Source organism: Lepidothrix coronata, unplaced genomic scaffold, assembly GCF_001604755.1.
Source record: "Lepidothrix coronata isolate B3197 unplaced genomic scaffold, Lepidothrix_coronata-1.0 Scaffold6, whole genome shotgun sequence".
Lineage (NCBI taxonomy): Eukaryota > Metazoa > Chordata > Aves > Passeriformes > Pipridae > Lepidothrix > Lepidothrix coronata.
Genome location: NW_016690186.1, coordinates 9,271,835 through 9,293,103, shown reverse-complemented (window position 1 = coordinate 9,293,103; position 21,269 = coordinate 9,271,835). Strand labels below are relative to the sequence as shown.

Below are 21,269 nucleotides of genomic sequence, written 5' to 3'. Positions count from 1 at the left end.
TTGGTACTGTTTTGTGTTTGTTTTCAATTCAGAAGTTATGTTACAGGGACATGTGCCTGTACAATCTACATTTTTTTTCATTTGCGTCTTTTGGGAAGTATGGACTTGGTATGGATTTAATGTGCCTTTTTGGACCAGCAGGCCTGTGTAACTCGGATGGTGTAAACTCCCACTGAAATTAGAAAACAGGCATGAGCAGAAACCACTCACATATAGACACTGGCTTTTTGCTTGGTTTTGTCTGCTGAGGACCTTGAGTGTTCTCATTTAAAATGAAAGTGCATCTTTTTATCCTCTGACAAATGAACTGCCATCTGCATAAATTCATTTGAAGGGGACATTATCTTCCTGTGTGAACTTTGGTGGGAAGTGCTTGCAGGCCATAAAGTGAATCATTAGTCTCCCTGGGCTGGAGCTGATATCTTGGCCTCTCTCTCTGGCATCTCCTTCAGGATGTTTAGCTCCTGGTCCTCCCTCCTCTGTCCTTTCTCTGCTACTGTGTCTGGGCCACACTGTCAGCTGGACCCATTCTTGTGCCCACCCACCTGCCCAGGCCAGGGCTGTGTCCTCTGTTAGGCCTCTGTAGCAGTATTACTCTTTCTTTTGGAGAGGGAAATACCACTATCCAAGCTTTCACCTTCCATCTTCACCATATCAGGAATGCGTTCACTGGACTGGGCAAACTTACGCCTGGTCTGTGTGAAAATTGTTTTCTGAGCCTGTCATCTTGACTATGTTACCTTTCCTTTTGCATTCCTCTGCCAGCATGTTCTTGACTTTGTAGCATTGGACCTAAGCTCTTTATCTTTTCCTTCAGGGTCCTCAAAAATAACCCCTGGGGGTTGTTTCTCTCCATTATCTGCCCCTTGTGTTCCCTTGTTATTGAGATGTCAGCCCCAGGACCCAATCTGCCTAATGGGACAGATACAGCTGTCCTTGATCTAGGGCCAGCCCCACGCCAGTGAGCCCTGCTGGGTCTCAGCTCCCTGGCGTGAGGTGCTCTTGCATCTGATGAGGCATTTTGGCTGCAGGAGTGAAAGCATGGCTGCATGGAGCCATCTCAACCAGCTCCCAAGCCAGGGTGGATGGGCCTTCTCCAAGCCAGAGGTGGCCAGTTGCTGTGCAGGCACCAGCTCTGCTCTGGGATGAGCTTTTTTTCCACCCTGGCTCTGACCTGACCTTACTGCTGTCAGGCAGAGCCACTCAAATGTCTCTGCTCTGTGGTCCCACTCTCCGGAGTTGGATTTTTCTGTTACCCAGTGTATTCCAGCACCTACTTCTACACGGGGGAACTGTATTCCCCTGTGAAGCACATTGTCTCGTGTGGATCCTTTGGAAAGGAGCCAATCTGTAGGTCAGGGTATTGACTTTCCTAGTATAAATACTCCCAACTCCAAGGCAACACAAACCATTACAAAAGTATATTGTGCTTTATGTACATGCTTTGGTGCAGGTGTTTGACCATTTTAGAGACTCCAGGGGGTGGGGAGGTGTGAAGGGTTGGGAGTGAGCAAGTCCAGAGCAAGAAGACTTTTGATTTTCCAAAGGCTCTGTTTTGTTTGTGAGCTTTTAAAGCAGCATCCCCTTTCCACTCTAAATACAAGAATTAATGTTCCTTCAGTAAACCTTGATGCACAATTGTTTCTTTATGCAAGCCCACATTGCTTTCCACCTACTTTGAAGGACCCTGGGTTTACCTCCAGGAAAAACCAGAGGCAAGGTTTCTAGTTTGTGCCTAATGGTGGGGGTTTGCAGTGGTGAATGGAAATGAGGGGAGGCCTTCCCTCCCAAGCAGCAATGGATACAGATCGTGGGCAAGTGGATTGCTCATGGCAGTGCCGAAGGAGTGTCTGGAGGTCTAGTCCAGCTCCTGCTCTTAAGAGGTCTGCTGCCAGCATTTGTATTAAAATTAATTTTAGAGGAGGATGAAAAAGGTGATAGGGTATAACCAACAGTATTGCTGTATTATAACTGAGAGAACCTTAGGAAATGCTAATAGTTAGAGGAAAAGGTGATGGATTTGTTTTTGCCACTTTTTAGCAGCATTTCTCTGAGAATTTAAGAGAAAATGAATTCTGCTGAAGTGACCTTTTTTTCACCTCATACTGGCTCTCGAAAAGCCTGTGCTCCTGGAGCTGTCCACACAAACACTTACACAACTAATGAAAAATCCAAGTGCACATGCTCCAAGGGATACTTAAGCATCTCTAGAAAAGATTCTTGTTGCTGCTATTATGTTAGAGGGCAGTAGTTCCTAAGGAAAATTGATTTTTCTTCCCCATTTTAATACCTTCCAAATGCTTTTAATCTGACCATAAGGAAAATGTGAGAAGTTCTAAATAACTAACTAGAGGCTTTTTGAAGCCAGCAATATCTCTGTTGTTCTCCTTTTGCATATGTTTTCCTGCCACTAAGGGCTTTCTTAAAACTTAAAAATAATATTTAGAAAGTGATAAGGTATCTGATCTTGCTCAGTCCTGTACTTTTCTGTAGAAATTCAGTGTAATTGAAGATGCTACTTTTTCATTTTAAATTTGAGTGTACAACAGATAAATGTGAGCTTCGAAAGAGGCTGTTCTGGAAAGGAAGTAACTTGAGAAAAATGGGCAACTTAGTAATTTTTTTTTAGCTTTCCTTTTAGCACAAAGTGTTCTTGTTACACTTGCTGACCTAGTTGTCTTACTGTTATTTCAGAGCGTACTTATTTTGTCTTTGGTATTTTTTTTATTTCTATATTCTTGGAGGAGTAAGGTGCAGCAGTTGCCTTCTACCTGACAGTAGATCAGTCATATTTCCTAAATGAGACAATTTCTGCCTAATACTATTTTATTTTTTTGAAAAAGGAGAACCTATATTTTTCTGTCTTGACAGATTAATGGCTGTGAATGACACCTTGCAATAAAATCAGCATTTTGGCACTGTCCCTGTTGGGTCTTTTGTATTTACAGGGGAGGAATCCTTGATCACCAGGTTGTTTTCTGTGCAAACACTGGGAGAATGCTGGGACCAACAAGGTTGAGCTGACCTTATGTGCTGGCCTGTTCCCTGCCACTGACTGTCATGTTTCAAAGGTTAAACTAACTGTGGATGAAATGTAATCAGTAGTGCACTGGATCCTTTCCAGAGCTCACTGGAGGAGTGCAATAACCGGCATTGTTAGCTCTGGGAGAGCAAGAGACAGAGGTCATTACCTGTGTGCGTCTGAGCATGAGGAACCAACTGCCTTTCCTGCTACCTCCCACATATGTTTACTTAAATCTTATCTGGAATTGTTATCCAGCTGGCCCCTGCTTTTTTAAAAAATACATCTGTTTATTCTTCATACACTGTAATTTTCATCTTTCTGTTGCTTTCAGACTTTCTGTGAGAAAAATGTTTTTCTCTCAAATCCTGTCATTAGATGGGATTTGAATCAATACCTGGGGAAGCAGAAAAGGCTGAAAGAAAGTATTGCTGTGTTTTTAGATGACAGTCCAACCTGGGCCAGGATAAACCAGACACTACCCTTAAGACGGAGATGTACTGCACCAGCAGAGGAAAGATGATCTCAGTAAATTTTTCTTCCTTCGCTAGTGGGTAGCTAGGAGGAAAAGAGCTGGTACAATAGAAAGCTGGCAAGGGACAGAGCAAGCGTGGGAGGAGAAGGTGAAACAGAAGCACTGAAGCAAAGATAGCAACTCTGAGAATTGATTTCCTGTTTCTTTCTATACTCAGCCACTCATTTTCTCCAACTCCATGTCTCATTTGTGCAGAACTTTCAGTCCTCGGCATTCAGATCTGCAGCAGGAGTCTGTTCTCAGCATGAGATAAAAAGGCTTTCTGAAAGGCATCAGAAGCATGTAGCATATGGAGGGGAAGTACTGCTTGTTGTCACATTAGGGACGTTGAAGCCAGTATTTTTTCTGCCTATTTAGTTTTTACACAACCTGCCCTCTGAAAATGTCTGTACAATAGCAATAGACTTAAGTGAAGAACAAAAAAAAAGTCTTCCTTTTGCATTCTGTGGAAAGATTCTTACTCCATCAAAGCATGTTGTTTTCTTTATAGATCAATATATGGCCTTGAAAACCAATATATTTAGCAGAAATTGAGACTTTTCCCTTGAAAGAAGAGGGAGGCAGACTTCCGTTTCAGAGCTAGTCAGACTTTAAAGACCTGTATTATTTTAATATATCTTTTTGTATACACTCCTGATTGTTGTGCTATAATCAGCTGGTGGGAATATAAATGCCTTTTCCAGGATCTTTCTGTATTGGTTTTTCAGTTTATGCTGTAGTTTCTAAAGAAGGCCTAACAAAAGCAGGGGCCTGTACCAGTTTATGGGAAAGTCAGCTCTGTTTGGAGTAGCTCACTATAAGTTGGTTATGGTGTTGTGAGAAGAAAATGCCATTATCCTCCTTAGTCCACCTTTATCAGACTCTCTCAGGTTTGTAATCACAAGCAGAGAGAGCTCTGGTGTTTCTATCAGTTTTCCTCTCCTGCACTTCAAGAGTAGAATGATCTTTTCCTTATTCTTGAGTCTTCATGAGATCTCTCTACTTCAGTGTGTGTGAGAGGGGACAAGGTGTTCTCTTTCTATTTACATTTCTTGTGACATTCTTATTGTTGAAAGACCTTTTCTTCCCTTGAACATTTTTTTCCTTCATACCAGAGCACTGGATAATGGGAAAAACTGAGTAAAAGTACTAGCAACTGTCTTATCCTTGTGAATCCTGAGCAGTATTATTTCCCAGTCCGGAGTCTTTAATTTATCTTTCTCTATGCTAGATTTCTTTTTAATTATTCAAAGAGCAGCTTGGTTTCTCCACCAGCCTTTAGGTAAAACGCTTCAATGTCTGCTTTTGTAAATATTCCTGGACTTTTAGCATGACAAGAGGTGTCTGGATTAGGCATAATTTCTGTATGAATAGTTTCTACTCTACTGACGCAACTATTCTAATGTTGGATATTTGTGATCCAAAATTTTGCTCAAGCACATCACTTCAGGGAACTCTCTGGGCGTTGTGAAAGTCTTGATATAGAGAGCTTTTCAACAAAATCAGTTTTGATATGACAGAAGATGTAGGCCCAAACTGCAGTCACAGATGTTATAGATCAGCACGAGTAGTGAAGATGCCCGGATCTGTTCGTGGTTTTCCTATCAGGTCTATAAGGACCCCATCAATTTTCCAGTGCATGTGGAGGTCTTCTTTCTAGGGACCTTCTGTCAGCTCTGCTGAATGTCCTTACGAACAAGAAACCAGTTTCCTCCACTTCCCAAGTGTTCAGTCAACTGCATAGAACTGGGTCCATGGCAATCCCAGCAAAGGGAAGACTTGTGCTTACTCCTGTGTAAAAATAACTAGAAATCATCAAAGAGAGAAAAGCATTTTGGGAAGACCAGGCCCCACTGTATCTTTATGCACAAGCAACAGCCGTTAAGCAGGAAGCCCTGGAAGAGTTTCTGTTTTGTTGGAATATTGTAGTGATGAGGGAACCCAGACAACAAAACTGGAAATAGCCTTGCTTGAAAAAGCCCTTTGTAACTGAAAAACAAGGTCTGCTTGGATTAAATATTTAAAGATTTTTTCAATATTCTGAACTGATCAGCTTCTTTATTTAGAGTGCTCTGACATTTTTGTTAGAAAGATACTGTGAAAAATCTCTAACCATAATCTAACTGTTCATGACTAACAACCATGTTGTTTTCTCTTTGCGATATAAAGGCCAACTGCATTGAAGCGGATCATTGTATGTGATTACTAACTGCATCCGTCTTTGTATTCAGGCTGGCAAATTGTTATAAATACAAACATTTAAGAGTTTCTCTGAATGGTGACAGGCTGAATCTCCTCAGTACAAGGGTTCAAGATGAGCCTGATGTTCAACAGTATCTTGTGCTTCCCCTCCATGCAGATTTACACAGCGTGTCTGTTTGCACGTTTTGGCCACAAGTCATATCTCTTTTTGAAATCTCCTTCCTTCTTGATTCTGTTCCTCACACCTTTCACTGCATTTTCCTTCTGTGAATTTATGAAGGCGTGTTTGTGCGTGAGTGCTGTTTTGGATAAGAAGTTATCTTTAAAAGAACAGTAATAGAGAGAGGCTTCTATTGTATTTTCTCTCCATCCACCTTTGTACCCCTGGACATGTATGCAGCAAAAATACTAGGAGCATTATGGATACCACAGTGGTACTCCAGAGCATACTGGTTTGGAACCAGGGGAAAAATACATGTGCACAGAATCTAGTTTATATCAGTGAACTTCTGGGCTCTGATGTGAGTATATTGGTACAGATGTCCTCGGAGATGTCCACAGTCTATAACTAGAGGTCTGCATTATGTCTTTCCCCTTTCAGATGTGTTTAATGGCTTTGTATTTTAAAAAGTCACCAAGTAGAAGAAGGTGTTTGCAAAACTTTTTAGCAAGATTTTGGAGTCAGTGTATACCATATATTTGTATTTGGACACAGCTGTAGGTTGTCCTTTTATGCTGTCCCAATCAGACTCTGTTGAGCTGTTTTTCTGGGTATATTTTCTCTGCACTTGTCACTGACAAGAATCAGCTCTGGATGCATATGCTTCATATGTGAAATCCCATCCTTGCTGAAGCTAGCAGGTTTAGTTGCTGTATGTGTGCAAAAACCAGGGAAGAGACGTGTTGCACCAAGGCCTGTTTCCTCGTGTGTCAGGTCTCTGCACTGTGTGCTAGCAACAGGAGATGCAAGGAGCACAGCTAGCAAGCTGAAATGTTCCCTGTGTGCCTCAGCGTTCCTCAGAAATTTCTTCTAGCTCATGGATATTTCACAGCAGGACAATTTACTGTCCTGTGAAGAAAGGTTTTGTGTATATAGAATTCTTAATTGTCTAAGACAAAATTGTAGCAGATTTTCCAATTTTAACCTGGAAAGTTCTGACTTCTCTCTCTCTAGTGTCTGCATATTCTTATGGACTTTTGTGTCTGAGTTTTGCAGTTTGGTCCTCTTGATTATAGTATAACTAGACTTGTTTCAGGAAAAAAATCCTGTTTTAATCTTCTGATAAGAAATATAATATGATCCTTTCTTTTCCCATATTGAGCGTGAGACATGCATGGGAGGAGATGGGGACTGTGGGAGAATGCAACTTTTTTGTGTAATTACATGAGAATTTTGTAATATGTGTGTTCTCTGCGTGAGGCTTTTAAATACAGATAAAACTAACGAATCTTCTTTTTGCCAAACCTAGCAATACGTGTTAAGTCATCTAACCGAAATCTGTACAACAGATGTAAAAATCATTATCAGACCTTTAAAATGTCATAAAGATTCAAAGACAAAGAGGCCAGTTTGCCTCTTTAAATTATATTGCGTTCAGGGATGTGTTATTTCAGGAGCTTTTCCAAGACATTGCACTGTCTCAGCTTCATTGCTTCAAATGTCACTTCAAGTAGGAGCAGTTTTTATAGCTACACAGTAAACTCAAGATGGTTTAATGGAAATGATTTCTTCACGTGTCAAAATGACCCCTTTGTTTCTCATTTTACTCTTTTGTTGCCTGCAGCTAATCTGGTTTTTGGGTTATCAGATCTAAGCATCTTACAATGCTGACTCTAGCAGCGGCATTCAGCTGGAATGCTGCCTTTTGTTTACTGGTTTCACCAGGCCTCCAGTGCTTTCTTTGGTCATCTGGTGGCTCCACTAATGTGATTTGCACTCCCAGGCTCTGCAGGTAGTCATGGGCTTTTAAAGGGAATTAGTGGAAAGCCTGCCACCCTGGTTGCTAATGAATCCACAGGGTATTTCTTGTTTGTGTTTTGTTTTTCCAGATTCTTGTGGAGGTTTTTTTTGGTTTGTTTGTTTGGGTTGTTTTTTGGGGGTTTTTTTGTGGATTTATTCAATTTTTCTCCTCTCTGCTTGGACTTCAGTTTCTGAAGTCGATTTACCTGGCTGTGGTGTGGTGATACTCATTTGCTTTAAATGGAAGTACCAAATCCTATTATCACAGTATCCATTTGGGGTTTTCTCGGGAATTGTAAATAAGTATGGAAAAAATAGAGGGCTACACAAATATTCAAAACTTATTTGTTGCAATGAATGATACACAAAGCTTGTTCTTGGTAATAGTGGATGTGGTAAAAAGAGACAAACCTCCACCTTCATGAAAATTCTTACTATTAGAATAGCAAATGTTGGCATACATAGGGAAGTTGAAGTGTTTTGCTGATGAGGCTATCGTTGGAATAATGAATTTTTGCAAGCACATCAGGAATAGAAGCAAGTTTATAAATGCCCTCAGCACGGTCTTATAAATTTGAGCCAGTGAAGGACAGTCAAATAAAAAGTCTATTACAGTTTTTGCAAAAAACCAAGTTATACTGGAGGAGTTTTTTTATTATGAAAAGTGTATATACAAAAGAGGATATATACTCAAAACATTTGCTCTATTTCTGAAGCAGAGGAGAGTTTCAGACTCTGAGGAGTTGAGTAGCATGTCAGGTGCTGAGTAAGATGCCATTCCTTCTTACATCCACAACCTCTTACTGAAGTATCCTTGTGGATTTGAGTGGGGATTAATAGAGTCATTAGGGTTGTTTTTTTTTTCAGATTAGTCCTGCAGTTTTGTTAGGGCCAGTATTTGGCTTGCACAAAAACAAGCACAATGTCAATGTTTTTAAAGCTTCAAAGTAGTCTAATTAAGACTCAATCTACAGTGGCAGGATGTCCATATTTTTATGTTTTCATAAACGATTTTTCATCCATTTCTGTTGTTTTAGAATTGAAGATACCAGATCTGTGACAAAAGCAAAATCTGAATAGGACTTTGGAAATAAATGTACCCTTTCCATGCAAAAATAGATAATACAATTCTTACTCTTATTTACCTTGAGAGCAAATCTATCTGTTTACCCAAGTCTGAAGAATTTAGGCTGATAAGAGTTGTGTCACTGATATATTGTTTATAGGGTTGGGTCTTAAGAGTAGAAGAAAGCTTTAGAAAAATTGAATTACAAAGGTGTATTTCAGTGCTCGCTTTGTGCTGTTCTGGGATGTTGGTGCTGAGGATTTATCTGTGCTGTTTGGAGGAGGTGTATGTTTAATTTATATATGTGTGTTTATGTTTTTAACGTATTAACTGAATATCACAGCACTAAATTCTGTTCAAGAATGTCAAGTTCCTGAATTGGTGTTTTTACTTCAGAAAAAATAATTTTGAAATTCAGGTGCAGGGGTTTTAATAGTGGACATATAAAGCAAGAGTATATCGATTGAGTTTTACTAGGCTGACAGCAGGACTGAAGGTCCTTGTGACCTAGAAGTTTGTGACCCATGAAATCTCCATTTTCCTTCTATTGGTAATGTATGTTGATGTACAGAGGACTGCAAAATGCATCCTGGGTGACCTAACACATTGATTATCTACAAACAGAAAATTATTTTGGGCTTATTGCTAAAAATTTGTTTGATACTAGTAAATATAAGGGATAGGCTTAAATTAGATTGTTTAAACAAGTGTTTCCTCAGCACAAATTCACTAAGGCAAGAGCTGATCCTTACAGATATGAATAAGATTTGCCATATTTTCCTTTAAAATGCTGATTTCAGATGCTCAGCCATTTTGCTGATTCAGCTTCATCAGCTTGCGTGCCAGTCCATGAAAATCAGAATTTCACTCTGTAAATGGTACTTGCATCAGATTGAAGAAGATGAAGGGCAGTAAGGAATTGGGCAGAGTTATTTCTAAAAGCGGCAAATATCCAAGGTTCCTGAAAAGAAGCCTATAGCACACAGGCACACCAGCAGGCAGATTTTACAGCTCTGTCCAGAGCACAGAAGGAAGATAAATCATTGCCATCCCCCTCTCATTTTTGAAATGGTTCAACCCTGGGGTTTAGCTGAAGGACTTAAAGAGTTTTTGAAGTGCAAATAGACTGGTGAAGGGTAAACCTTTTCAGAGTTTCATTTAGATGGATTTTTTTTTTTTTTCTATGTGGATTTCTGGCACCAGCTGAGATCTGGAAAGCCACAGGATTTTTTTTGTTTTTGATCAATCAAGCAAGCAGAACTTGCCATGGGGGTGTACATTCTCTGCATACATATTGATCCTATTGTGTTTAAAAGTAGTTAATTTAATCGGGGCTTTTTGAAACCTTCCCTGGTAAAACTTGCATTAATGAAGCTGTCATTTCAAGGTCATGTTTCAGTGTCAATAACTTAATGGTAATGACAGAAGTTACCTGTAAGTTTAGTATCAATATTTCAGTTATTCCATGATAAAATTGTGTTGAATGAGGACTGATTTCATATACATGCGTGTGAAAATGTTCAGCTTAACTGCAAAATGTTACTTTCATTAAATGAGAGATTTTCAAAGCAGTCTGGAGCTCCTAAACACATTAACACCAACAGTTGTGTTACTATTCACTGCTGTTTGGATCAGTACTCTTGGCCTGCCCTATTCTGTAGGGAGTTTGACTCCAGTAACCTATTTTACACCTTGTCTCTTCTAGCAAAATGGTTGTAATGTCGGAGTTTTTATTTAGGGCTCTTTCTGGTAGTTTTGGCCTTTTACCTCACATTTTGTTTTATTTAAAAGCAGCAGCGTGCAGAAGACGGATTGCATATTAACTATAAACACTTCTCTCTACTGGGATAAATATTTGGAGATCCAGCCATGTACATCCATGGCTGGATGTAAGATAAGAAGCCTATTTGAGTGCAGAGTACAGATTTTATAATGCAGGATGCAGTTTACTACTTTTTCCATCCATATCTGATGCCAAGATCTTCAAGTATTTTGAATGAAAGCATTATATATTTTCAAGAGTTTTTCCTGTGAGGATGTGAAGTGCAGACTTTATTTCCTTTTTTGATTTGTTTGGGTTGGAAGGAGTTTCAGGAAGTTTTTCTGGGCGTCATGACACTCAAAGTACAGTAGAGTTGGTGGCGAAAATTGGATTCAGATACCATGGCAGAATGTGCCTATACATCTCCCAAACTCAGTCTTCTCATTGCTTTTCTTCTTGGTAGTTGCAGTGTGCCTTGGACTCTGACATTTGCGGAGTACTGGAATTCCAGAGTGATGTGTGACTGAGCAGGCTGGCATGTGAGGTGGAAAGCAGAGTCTTGCACACAAGTCTTTCAATCATGTATCAATAATGGTCTTCTGTAGAGTTTCCTATTTGTGTTTTCCCCAATTGAACGGTATTTTATCAAAGATTTCAGCGTCAGATCACTCAGTGGCTCAGAGAGGAACTCTAAAGGTGGTGTGAGGTCCAGAGCCAGGATTCTCTTTAGGAAGGACCAAACTGGTTGTTAGTTTATTTTCCTTATATTGGATGTCCAAAATGGTACAGTGTGGCATACTACAGGAAAATAGCCTATATCTAAAAATGGTGTATTTTTACCTTACTTCTGTATTTGCTCTGGTGGTTTGATGTTGTCTGTGCTATGACAGCACAATAGAAAGGATCCACATCAGAATAGGGACCTAAAATCATAACATATCACAAATTAATAAATATGGCTTAATACAATCAATAAATAAGGCTTAAGAAGTCCATGTTGTGATTTTTCTCGGACTTTACACTGAACAGAAGATGTTTGGTTAACAGACCCCCTATGTTGGTCTTTGTTTTACAACTCTAGCTTTTATGTCACATGCTGTCAATCTCATGTACTGTAATGATGGTTATTAACGATGGTTATTTCCTGTAGTGTTTGAACACGAGATGCTGTTTAAAGCTTTACTGAGAGACAAGGGAATTCTTTGCATCTCGCTGCAAAGAAGGGATGTCACTTCTGTTGTGTCACTTTTGCGAGCATGTTACTGGGAGAAGTTAATATCACGTTTCCTTTGTTGAGTAAGAGTTTTCTAGCAACAGGCAGGACTCTTCTCACTTCAACAAGTCCCATTCCACCAACTGTATAGAGAATTTCTGGACATATTTCAAGTCAACAATCTTAGTTCAACCCTATTAGGCATAGAGGGCAGATTTTCATTTAGAAACAGACATTGTTCTGTAGATGGATATGTGGGTGTTCGCTGGAAAATCCATCATTCAAATTTAAATTTTTTCTAACTGATATGTGCTCAAATGTCAAAACACTGAGGGGCTGTTACCTGCAGATTGCAGATTTATCAAGCAACTGTGACATTAAAGTAATCTTACTCTGGTTACGGTATGTATTTGTCAAGGGCACAGACTTGCATGATGATTCTGAATTCCTGTGGAATTTAACTGAGCAACAGCTGGTCTGTAGGATGTGCAGATTTTAACAAGGTAACGTCTGTGTTTTGTTGAAGGGCTTGTGTGACCTTCTACTGAAACTCTTCCAAAGGGCCTTCTTCCTCCATTCAAGTCTGTAGGATCCCAAAATAATTTTTGTGTGAAATTTCTCCATTCTCTCTGAGCATCTTGATTTTATCATGGGTAAATTCTACAAAATTCTTCAATGGGGTATTAGGAAAAAAAAAAAGGAAAATAAAAAGGCCATCAACACCACTGACTGCAGCTCAGGACAGAAAGGATACTATTTTTGGCCTTTAATTGTGTCAGATTCCTTTTCTCCACAGTTGTTGGTTTTGTTTGGTTTGGTTTGGTGTTTTTTTTGGTTTGGTTTCATTTGGTTTGGTTTTTTTCCACTTGGGAGATGTTTATGGTGCTGTGTCTGGCAGGATAACCGTGTCTTAGGGTTGAAGTTGTATTTCTTCCCGAGTTCTTAGAGGTGATGTTATCTTTTGTTCACTCAACAGTATGGTCCTTCCTGAGAGCAACTGTCACTTTAGGCACTGTAAGATGGATGAGTCTCAAGTGAACTGCTAGTTGAAGCAAATGGTGAAAATAAGAAAAGACAAGGGGGTTGGGGATCTTCAGAGGGGACAGACAACAAGGAAGCACTGTTAGAAATCAAAAGTAAGCCAGACGGTAGTGGAAGAACGAGCCAAGATGTTAGCAGATCATATGTTAGCAGATTCTGCAGGTCTTGCAGATGAAGACTGGTAGCTGACAAATTCTGAAGAGAACTTCTGCATCTTAACAAAAATGCAGTTGGTTTGTTTCCTTCTTCATTTGTAAATAAGAAAAGATCAGAAGGAGATGATCTGAACATCAGATGAAGAAATTTGGGGTTTTTTTTGTTACATTGTATTGTAAGGTTAGGACAAAATAATCAGGAAAAGGATTAGTGATATTTTGTGTATTTTAAGTATTAGGTGACAATCTGTCCGTTTTGAATGGGCATGTAGCAGTACAAAACCAAAGCAGCATATCAACAGTTTAGCTTTTGGAAAAAAAAGTAAACTTAAAATTTGTAGCTGATGGTGTTTCAGAAGGTACTTAGTGTTTTTAAAGATTCACTGCATCTCTGATGCAGCTGAACTAATTGAGTTAGACTTTTTAACAGAATGAAAGTGGTGTAAAAAAGCCCACATGTAAACCCTGAGAAAACTCCCTCGAATCAACTGACAAGCAGGTCCTTACCCCCCACCCCCAAGCTGAGCAAAGGTCTGTGTTTGCAAAAGCAGCCGGCAAAGGACAAAAGGCACTTACAGCCCAGTGTGTGTCAAGGTTTGGGAAGGGTCCAGGAGGATCTTGGCTTGAAAAATTATTTTGTCACACTGTTGGCATTGGTCCATAAGGGGAAGCACTGGTTGAAAGGCGAAGAAATTAAGATGATTAGAAGCTTTAAAGCTTCACAAATGGTAGAGTATCTCTCTTCTCAATGGATGTAAATAATAGATGAAAGACTGAGAGTGACAACAAAGGATCAGGGCCTTTAAGAGAATGTGTGCAGCCTGAATAGAGGTCTGTGGCCTAGGGCCAAAGGTCTTAGCTTTGAGTGTAATTAGAAGAAAATACAAAAATGTCATTACTAGCAGGTGAAATGTTCAGCACGTGTCTGAAAAATACCAATTTCAGAGCCAGGAGCTGTTGGAATTGGATTACTGACATTCTGCAATCATTGGAGTCTCTGCAGAGCCCTACAGTTCGGTCAGGAGCTGCGTGTGTTAACCTTGTTGGCCATCTGTGATGGGTTCACTGTTAGTGGGGGTGCACAGGGCGGGGCAGCATCGGTGGTCCCTGGCAATAGAGTTGTTTAGCGTCTTTCTTCAGAACACCACAAGCCTACCTGAAACCTTGCCTGAGCCAGAGGTTATAGCTTCTCTCCTAAATAGACTGATTTTTGAAAATGAGACGAGGGGGAGGAAGCTTAAAGGCTTTTAATTTAAAACCTGGAGTTTGAATTCTAGGTGTACAGCTGCGTTCTGGTTTTGACAGTGGGCCTGTGGCTGTAGTCCCAGCAGTAAATCCTTAAAATCCCATTTGTGAGCAACAGAGAAAATTCCTTTAAGTCTTTTGTCGAAATATGGTCTGTTTCTGTTGAGAAATCAAACAAGTTTGTCTGCCTAAGAAAGTTTTGTCGAAGTCCAGTCAATGATAACTTAATTTAAACCTTTTTTTTATGTTAATTACTATTCTGTACAGTTTAGGCATTACTCTCCTGCCTGCTATACCATTTTTGCCATTCCTTGGGGTATTTCTGGTGTATTTTCTTTTAAGAACTGCAATTTCTATTAGCTATGTTTTCACTTCAATACTTTTATGGAAAGTCAGATAGAAGAGCAAACAGCCAAATCAGATTTAATTTTGAACACTAATCTCCAAGGTAGATAACTCCTCATCCATTTAGTTTGTTTCTTTTTAAATGAGTAGTAAAATAATTACTTCTACTTTATAATCTTTTTCTAAATATTTCTGCAACAGTTAATTTTCTCATATTCATGTGCTAAATTCCTAATCTGTCATAGTGACAACTGCAGTGCCAAAAATGTGTAAATTCTGTGATAAGCTTGTACTTCTGGTAGAATACAGAGAAGCAACCAAGCATTTTTAACCAAGTATTCCTATAAAGAAAAAAGTGCTTTTTGAAGTGGTTGGCCCTCCTTTCCCTACTCCAGTTCAATTTTCACCCTAAACCAGGTTTCCACAGGCAGGTTTTGTTGGCTTGTTATAAACTATATGCTGGCATGAGTAATTCTAATTTTTTTTCCCTTTTTATTTTTCAGGTGTTCTGGAGTTTTAAACGACTTTGCAGCAAGGCTTCACAAACTCTTAGCTGCATCCTTTAATCATGACTGCATTTCAGATAGGTTAAAAGGAATCTGAGAGGTACCGTACTTGCACTTCCTAATAGGCAATATGTTGTGTGTTTGTGTTCAGCATCTGTGCTTTCATTTCCATTAACTGCATTTTAGGAACAATGTGGACTGTAAATAATGAATTTATTTTTGCTTAAAGCGTATAAAAGATCCAAGTTCTTAAAAAAAAATCTTGAAATCCAGTTTGTATAATTGAATAGATTTCACTGGAGAAGGCTGATTTGTGCTTCCATTTTTTCTTATGTATTCACAATGAGGTCCATTTCATTATTTAATGACAGTTCTTTTGAAGCTGTAACAATTTTCTTCTGCTGTTTTTCTTAGAGGCTCTGCAAATACCTAAACCACTAGCTAAATATATGCTTTATGCTCTTGGAGGGTGAATGTTTGTTTGTTTATTTGTCCTCTCAAAGGGTTTAAAACAAATGGGAAGAAGAATGCAGATCTTTGTAATGATTGGGATAGATTTGTGCTTCCAACTGAGATTCTCACACGTCTTCTTTTTCCTGACTTCTACAAGGGGGGGGTGGGGAGCGGGCTTGTCTCAGTACACAATATTGGGCTCACATAGTTTCTTGTTGCATTTAAATAGCCAGCGTACCCAGAAGGCTGAAGATCTATTCCTGCTTTATGACCTGTTGTATCCCCGGGGCAAGGGCAGCCCTGAGCGGAGCAAGCGGGTCATGGCCACAGCCCGGGTTCTGAGTGGCGCTTGTGGGTTCCCAAAACCTGCCTGCCCGGCAGCATCTGGAATATGGTATAAGTCTGGAAGAGGGGGGAACCTCTAGGATCTTGCTTCACCAGGTGCTAGGAGGAAGCAACATTAGCCTTTTTGATAGGGGGGAGGCAGATTCTGTGGCCCTGAAGTTAGGCTAAACAATTGCAGAGGTCAAAGGACAGCTGAGTGCGGTCAATGAGACACCCTGGGGTGTATTTTGTTACTTAGTAAAAGGAGCAGCATCCTAAAACCCTAAAGGATTCTCTTGAAAATCTGTGTTGTGAAAAGGTTTTATGAGTCTGATGGCAAAAAGTGCTGATTTAGCTAAGGAATGCTTGCTTTTGTCTAAATGAAAGGCTAATCCTCACCAAATGTTGGCAGCTATTATAGTGCAGTCAATGCGGGTCTGAAAGGACAGTTAGAGTAGAAGTGTACTTTGGGAATCTCAAATGTTTATCATTTTAATGGCTCTGAAAAGATTTCTGAGCTTTTACCTTTTATCCGAAAATTTATACCATGAGCAAAATATTTGAAAAAGTAAAAAGTAAAGTCTTCATTTATGATTTAAAAAGCTGCTCCTTAGGGAGCTGCACCTGCCCAGTTATTCTATATTCCCTGATAAATTTGCTTTTGATTTTCAGAGTATTGCCTGGCTCAAACTGTAACTTTTAATCTGCTGATACTTAGTAATTGTTTAAAAGAAAGTGTGGTTTTTTCTGGTCTTGAGTAATTTTTGCTGTTCTTGTTTCAGTGCTCACACACACAAAAAAAAAAAAAAAACAAAAAACAAAAAACCAGAAAAGAATAGGTTTGGGGTAATTAATTCCTATAATTTGTTTAGCATTATCTTTCTTTAAAAGGACAGCTTATTAACACTTAACATTTGTCATAGAAACAGATAAGAAATCAATGTCAGAGCCAAGACCTTGTAAATAACCCGCAAGGAAATGTAATAATGGCTGTCTTCACCACAGAGTTGGTGGGGGAAGGACTGGGCATGTGGCAGAAAAGGTTCAGTGCTTTTTGTTTTCCTTTGAAAGGGGGGGTTGCTGCAAGGCACAGCCCGGGGCCTCCGAGTCTTTGGCCTTACTGTCTTACTCAAACACTCATTGTTGTATTAGGAAGAAAAAGGTGCTTGGGAGCCAGCAGTGGTGCCGTTTTTATAGTGACTAACCTGGTGTTTCGTCATGATCTTTAAAAGGACCTTATAATAAGAGTGAAAAAGAAAAAATTGTATCATTTTCAAGGGGTGGAGGAAAAGGAGAAAAAAAGTTGACAAGGAGGTTTGGGTTATTTTTGAAAGAAACCTGCTTGCTATAAAACCTATAGCTCCTTGTTGAGCTTAATTTTTAAACTCTTCAGAAGTACTCTTACAGATGCTTAGCATTGTTTACATCAAGGTTAAGGCACCTTTAAACAAATAAAGTTGGGAATGGATAAACCTACTAAAATACAAATTGTCTATTAAACAGAGAAGATGTTTGTATAGCATTCAGGTTACTACAAAACTGACACATGTCTTGAAATTCTCCTGATAACCCCTTCGAAACTCATCAGGAAATGATAGCATGTGTGTTTGAGGGGTACACAAGGGAGCAGCCAGATAGGATAGAGATGGAAGGTCAGGCCATAACTTTGACTTTCTAGGCTTCAGCTTCATGCTTGTGCAATAAGGCAATAACAAATGAAGAAAGGACTAAGGTGATATACTTATCAATGAGGTTGGACTAGCATTTGCTATAGAAATTCAATGAGATGTCTCCTTGAGCCTATTTTTAGCTTTATCCCTGTAGATAATGACTATCATATTTTACATATATATCTATATAAAATTAAGGGCTATATAAAATAAACTGTCCAATAAAACTGCTTAGATAAGTACATATTGTGCTATAATTCTTAATTTTATTTGCAATTCCAGAATTTAACTACTCAAAGTATGTAAAATTACTTTATATGGGTTTTTAAGATTTTTTTTACTCATTTACCAGAAAAAAAATGTTCTGTATCTATAAAGTGTTTATTTATCTGGTGTTTGGTTGTTTTTTTTTCCTTTCAAGTGGATTGTAGCCCACAGGGACAGCTTTATGCATAAAATTTATAACCTGTTGTGGCAACAGTCACAGAGAAATATTTTGAGCCCTAGTTTCTTGAGTATCAGGATTTACTGGAGGTTTTATATGCATGCTGTCTAGAATGCATAGAACCTGTGAATTTTTTGTGTTGCTGACTCATTAAACCACAATAGCAGCTTTGGGAATCAGGATTGCCTCTGCTAGCATGTAAAATAAGTTGCAGGTAAATTAAGTTCAACCTGTAAACAACATTAATACTTTTGGGAGAAAAGAAAGTAGAGAAGCACATATAATGTCTACAAGAAGTCAAGGATTTTATGATTATAACCCCCATATGATCAAAACTCCCATACACAATTTTTCTTGGTGGCTGATGACTTGCATCACAGCAGAAGATAAGCATTAGAAATAGAAAATTACTTTCTTCTCCTACTAAGTGTTAATAGTATGTCATTTTGAATTTTTGCATTTCTGTTTGGAGTAAAGATAAAGGTGTGGCTCTTTTTTTGACCTAAATGACATTATAAAAATGTCTTTTGTGGATGTTTATCCTACAAATACGTTTTGAGATTCCTAAGTATCTAGAAAAGGTAGTTTGAATGTCAAAACTCTTCTTTTTAGATATATCCTTGAATATGATGTTCCAGTTTTGTTCTGTTGATTGCCCGTTTCTTGCAAATTTCATCTTAACTAAAATCTGGGATGTTGCAGAAGGCCCAGTAATGATGTGCATCTGTGATCTCAAACGGGGTTGCCTCTGGTAATTTCAGAGATTCTGGGCAGAGCTTTGTTTATTTTATAGAGGAATTTGTGGTATTCTGGGGAGGGGAGAAAGTAGAGTCAGCTTTGACACATGACAAACACATGTTGTGGAAAAGAAAGAACTCTATAAAGCACTCCACACTTGGAAGTTCATTTCCACTAAAATTATGTATGAGAAGTTCGTTGGTTTTTCAAACAGAAATTCTATGAGCAATTTAGATACTGTTTCTCAGCAGCAGAGAAGTTGCAAAAAATGTCCGAATTGTATTAAATTGACATTACTTGTAGGTTTAAGCTGATAGTTATGGTTTTGACCAGTGCAGGGTTTGTACACTGCTTTGCTTTTTGCATAGAAATGGCCATGAAAGCAGCTGGCTTTGCTGTGTTGGGTTTTTTTCTTGTCACTGCATCACGGGCTAAAAGTGACTGCAGAAGAACAGTGTTACCTATGCCTCTCTATCTAGAGACTACATGGAAACTTCAGATAAGAAAATACTTGTTTGTTCCTTTCTAAAACATATTTAGAGTTCAAAAGAGCAGAAACATGATCATTTTGACTTATTTGAAAATGGTGTTTTTGGAAGAGCTGCGCAGGAATGTGCTCTGAGTAGACTTGACAGACATTTTGACACAACCCTCTGCAAAAGAAGAGGGTCTCGTTTCCACCTTTGCTGGTTCCTTTTTAGGGATGATGGTTTTCAAGCCTTGTAAACTAAAGAAGATTTATCTTTCAGGCTTTCCTTGTTTTCAGACAGGGCTCTAGGGAGGAAAACAGTAATTTTTCAGAGAATGTGAGGAACAAACAACTTACCTAACCTTCTGTCCAAGTGCATTAGTGAAGGCTAGTTTGATTACTTAAGACTGACTTTATTTCACCTTGATTTAATTTTATTTTTCAATCTAGAAATCTGTGTTAGGGATTTGTTTAATAATCTTCCTGCAGAGGGAGAGGAACAAAAGTTGATGGTGCTTTTGGCAGGACTATGCACTTTACAGATGAGGGAAATGACATGTGAGAGACATTTGGATGCAGGGTGTTATCTTTTATGGATGTGCTCTGGCTGCAGAGACCATTTTTTTTCCTTTTTTTTTTAATTGGTAGCCCTGAAATTACTTTCAGGTTGTGTATTTGAAGAACTGCCATGGTACATCTCCAACTCTGCCAGCTTCGGGGTGAGGAAAAAATTACTTGTAGCAAAATAAAAGGTTGAAGTTAACAAAGTTTTACTCCAGTGTTTCACTTTTACCCTATTATAGCTGTCAAAAACCAGAACATGCACCAAATAAGATGAATTCTGTGGAAAAAGAAAATACTAAGTGGATATTCCTGAAGAATTGGGTCATCTTTGTTTGGAAAGTTTTAAGAGCTAATATAATCTGTATTACCATTATGCCTATTATTCAAAAAGATTTATTTTTATTAGCGTCAGTTAGTACATGCTTTTAGAGTTGAGAGTTTTCAGAACAAGTAACATCTCTGCAAAATTAATAGCAATTCATTTATATTGCTTGCAGTAAAATTTTCTTTGCCTCTCATTTAGTAGCACTTTCACATGAGAAAACTTCAAAAGAGAAGAACACGGGGAAAACACCTTTATTGCAGACATAGGTACCTAGGATGATCTTTATTAAGAATTTTCTTGTTGATGCTCTACTTTAAAGTCTGATGTTGAGATGTGTCAGAATGGATTACATTTTAGCTTCTATTTTCTACATCTTAGTAGTGAATTTTTTGCTGCTTTCGTATCAAATAGCATCATCTTGGTTAAAAAACTTTAAAAATGTCAAGCATAAATTCCTATATAAATGGTAGCTTGTGCCTACAATAAATAAATAGCATAAGCTATGATGTTTAAAACTTAAGTTTTGGCAACCTAGTGGCCCAGGAATTTACAGTAATTTAGATACATGGTTTGCTAAACCATAATGCACAGTCCTAATCCACAGTCCTATTGAAAACAACACCAGGCAGGTGAATATGTACTTACAGTACTGAGTGGTGAAGGAACTACAGGAGAAGCAGTTAGAGAGTATTTGCAGGGGAAAAAATGAACACAAAGAAGTTGAGCAGACTCAGTGGTTGGAAATTACTTTAATATTATTAGCTTCATATGGTGGTCTTTGTTAGTCCGGTCGTGTTGAAGATTTGGTCAGAAAATTCATTGAGAAAGCATTCAAAGTGTGCTTGGGACTGTAGGTGAAGTGCTCATCTTCTACGTACCCAGACCACATACGCTTAATAGGTCATCATCCCTTTCTTTTTCATGAGCAGTGCCAATTGAGATGCCATTATTAATGCTCCTTTTTATGGCATTATATGGCTCTTTTGAAACACTGGTGACTTCCCCTGTCACTTTCTCAAGATAAAAGCAACCCCTCAGGAAACAAACAAACAAAAAAATCCAAAAAATAATTCATAACAGCAATTAGGGATAATTACCAGCATTAAAATGGTTGACAAGTATGGGCTTGTGTTTCATATTTAGAAAGATATAATAAGACTATTCACCGAGCTTCCCAGTCATAGAAATTATTTTTTTTAAAATGGTGTAATATTAAACAATGTTCCATTGAAAGAAACTTTAAATCTCCA

At 38.6% G+C, this 21,269-nt stretch overlaps 1 protein-coding gene across 11 annotated transcripts in view; it reads left to right on the top strand.

The window, feature by feature from the left end:
- GREB1L (growth regulation by estrogen in breast cancer 1 like) overlaps nucleotides 1-21,269 on the top strand; it is a 135,981-nt gene that overhangs the window by 43,655 nt on the left and 71,057 nt on the right. For 10 of the 11 annotated variants that reach the window (XM_017831377.1, XM_017831413.1, XM_017831420.1 and 7 more), the window contains exon 2: nucleotides 15,029-15,131. The exons of the other annotated variant lie outside the window; for it this stretch is intronic. The gene's annotated coding sequence lies outside the window, so the exon portion shown is untranslated. The remainder of the gene's footprint in view (nucleotides 1-15,028; nucleotides 15,132-21,269) is intronic. 11 annotated transcript variants of the gene reach the window in all.